The sequence below is a fragment of the Phascolarctos cinereus genome, unplaced genomic scaffold, assembly GCF_003287225.1.
Source record: "Phascolarctos cinereus isolate Bilbo 61053 unplaced genomic scaffold, phaCin_HiC Scaffold_4;HRSCAF=312, whole genome shotgun sequence".
NCBI lineage: Eukaryota > Metazoa > Chordata > Mammalia > Diprotodontia > Phascolarctidae > Phascolarctos > Phascolarctos cinereus.
The window spans coordinates 113,148,098-113,151,793 of record NW_027555847.1 but is presented as its reverse complement, the minus strand read 5'-3'; the positions used below and the strand labels follow the sequence as shown (position 1 = coordinate 113,151,793).

General features: G+C 38.9%; 1 pseudogene; it reads right to left on the bottom strand.

The window, feature by feature from the left end:
- Window positions 1–767: 767 nt before the first annotated feature.
- On the bottom strand, window positions 768–1,764 carry LOC110196493 (small ribosomal subunit protein uS5 pseudogene; annotated as a pseudogene).
- Between the last annotated feature and the right edge of the window lie 1,932 nt (window positions 1,765–3,696).

The window sequence follows — 3,696 nt, the reverse complement described above, 5'->3', positions numbered from 1 at the left end:
AACAGTTCTCCAATTTCTGAGTGTTAACATGGAATCAAACATTTTGCATTTTAATGTCTTATATTTGAGTATCATTTTTTGCAAATATAAAGTCATTAATAATATTTTCTGTGGGGAATTTATGTGGAAATTGAAAAAAAAAAACACCCATAAAGGTCAAGAGGCTTTCTGTACTATTGTAAATACCATGTCCACTGCCTGATATAACATTAAATCTCAGATCTTTTTTTATTACTAATTCATCAGACAGAAGTGATTGCATGCATTAAGGTTACTCTAATGAAGTAGATGTTTTCATCCAAAACTCAAGTTGGAAATAAGTGGAACTCAACTGGGGATTATATAGCCAGAGTACTAATTAGGAATATAGCCCAAGGATATTGTGAGGGTAACCCTCTACTCAACAGCTCCAAGCAGGTGGGCTTTTCTAGGCCTAAAACATTCCTGCTTAGGAATCATTCTTCAAATTTTTATTAAGTGCTTTGATGTGCATGTGTCGGTAGCAGATAAAAAGTAACTCAGGAATTATGTATTCATTGTAATAGACATTTTCTGACCCCTTTACTGGCAACGAGAGCCATAAGATTTGAGGATTTCACTGAAGAGTTTTATAACAATAGACAAAGTAGTTTCATTACAATTGGCTCAGTTTTCTCTTGTGAAATCTTAGACAATTCTTTTCCCGTTATTATTGGAAGCGATCCATTATCGTAACTCTTTTTTTTTTTAAGCAGGCATAGTTCAATTTATTTGTTTATAAAAAACATCTATGTGGCTGCCACAGCAGCTGCCTGAGTCCTCTGGACAGACACTCAAGTGTGAGTCTTCAAAGATGGTCGGTGAATTCCTGATAGGGAGACTTAGTGAACACAGTCTCCTTCCACAGGTCTGGGATTATTTAGCTGTATGTTTTGTAGATGGCATCAAAGGTAGCTTTAGCAAAGTTGCCCAAATTAGCAGTACAGCCTCTTGCAGAGGTGTAGCAGTCATCAGTTCCAGCCATCATCAGGAGCTTCTTAGGCACAGGAGCTGAGATTCCAGTACCTCTAGGGGCGGGGATCAGGCACACCAAAACCCATCCACATCGCCCAGTGACCCGAAGACCACAACAGCAATTCAGTGATGAGCCACCTTTCCCTGTCACATGGCAACAGGCTACAAACCTCTTTATTACACTCCTATTCCTTACCTTGCAGGGCACTGTGTGAGGCTTGCCAATCTTGTTCCCCCAGTAGCCATGTCTCACAGGAACGATGGACAGCTTGGCCAGAATGATAGCACCTCGAATAGCTGTGGCCACTTCCTTGGAACACTTGACACCCAGGCCAACATGGCCATTGTAGTCACCGATGGCCACAAAAGCCCTGAAGCTGGTACATTGTCCAGCTCTAGTTTGTTTCTGAACAGGCATTATCTTCAGAACCTCATCTTTCAAGGAAGATCCCAGGAAGAAATCTATGATCTCAGACTCCTTGACAGGAAGGGAGAAAAGATAGATCTCTTCCAAAGACTTGATCTTCATGTCCTTGACTAGCCGGCCCAGCTTAGTGACAGGAACCCACTCCTTGTCTTTGGCCTTTCCTCCCTAGGCCCCACAGCCGTGGCCAAGCCCTCAACCACGGCCCCAACCTCGACCTTGGCCCCGCTGCCGAAGCCACCGCGGAAGCCACCTTGGCCTCCAACTCCGGGGCCCCCAGGGCCTTCTGCTCCTCCTGCAGCGGAGTCTTCCACCGTTTGGTGTTCACTAGAAGTAGAAGCTAGCATAACTCTTTTCTTCAAAGTCACATTGTTTTCTCGAGATCCCAGGCCTGTCTTGATTCTCAAGACTCTCTTTAACCTAAAAAGTCTGTGTGAATCTTCTTTGAGACCTGCATTCCTCACAAAATCAATTCAAAGACTCCAAAATATTTAGTACCACACTTGGAATACATATTACTCTGTGTGGAAACACCCTTCCCTGAAGGCTAAGAACTAATATAGTTTAAGCAATATGACTTTGGCAGATCTTAAATAAGCTCCGTTCTCCCATGGGTCAAGAGGGAGATTGGTTACTTTTAATACAAGCCAAGTTTCTTGTCCAAGGAAAGTAAAGGATGACCCCATGACCAGGAGGCTTTTTTACACATATTGCTATTTTTACAATGCATCATAATTTTAATAAAACATAGTACTATTTTCCTACTGTTTCACAAGACTGACAGTATGTTCACATATTCTCACATTCAGTCCCATTACCCACATTAAAAGTCATCTTGCATCCTAGTGCCATCATCTTCATCCATCATCATCATCATCATCACTACCATCACCATCATGAATTCTAAAAGATCTATGGCCTCAAGTTATACTGAAGACATTATTTTGAATACAGCCTGCTTCCTTTCAATAGTCTGGTTATTCTGAATTGTTTTTATATTAGATCCTTTAAAACAAGTTTAAAGAGTTTTATCTTTATCACAACATAAACCTTTCAGAGATAAGGATTCTAAGCCCTGACTGACTTTTCACATTCTGAACATGGGCAAACCATGTATTCACTCTGGGCCTCAGTTTTGCCATCTGTAAAATATCTGGATTGGCCTATGCCATTTCTGCAATCCTTCCAGTTGAAATATTAGATGACTGTCTTTATGTCAGCATGTATTTTCTCACTGTGACAGGCCTACTAACAATTTTCCTGAAGGAACTGCTGTGAAGAAGGCTTGGCAATAAGAAGGGCTTTCTTAACAAGAACCTTTTTTTTATGGCTAGGCTAAAACAGGGAACTTTTGTTTTTGTTTTCTCTTTCAGAAGAATCAAAAGGACATGCAGTACAGGTTTCCTTCATATTTGGAGAAAACATAATTGAGTTTGGGTGACTACTATCAGTATTTCATTTCTTTAAAAACTGATTGAGTAGTTCACTTCCCTAACCATTCAATTATTGATTAGCAGCTGGATAGGATAGCAAATAAAATCTGACAACAGCAGGTTCCCAACTAGATTTCCTGCACTTCACATTTCCAGAAGCATTAATGTGTAGCATCACAAATAAAAACAATGACATCAAATCTTCCTTACTAATATTGAACTTCATAAATAATTTGGCACATCATTTTTAATAAATGAACTATGTGTGTTTTCCTCAGAAGCTACTCATTAATATGTCCAAAGTTTCATGTTATAAAGTTTTCCCTTATAGCTAACTTAAATTTATGGCTCTGCAATCCATAGCCATAATTAGAGGGTGAGTTTTGCCCTTTGGAGGAAGATTAATTCTTATTTCATATAAAAATTCTTCAAACATATCCATTATTGCATGTCTAGGTCTTCTATTCCTCAGCAAAACATTCCCAGTTACTTCAAGTAACCCTTATGTAGCAAGGTTTCAAGCCCTATACTAAATGCTTAACAATTTAATAACAGTTTAAAAATGCCTCTTTTGTTTTGACTGTTTACTCATTGAAACTGCAGCACACGAAAACCCCTGTCTTTCTTGGGTGAATGGCTTTCTACCCATCTTCTTTAGCTTGTATTTGGGAAATTGATTTCTAAACCCAAGTATAAAACTTTATATTAATTTTAAAATATATATGTCATCTGTTAAATTTGGCCCAGGGTTCTAGAATCTTTTTAGTGTCTTACATATTTTTTTCCTTTTTTATTTAAAAAATTGAGCTCCAAATTATTTTTCCCTACAACTCCTCTCCCCCCACC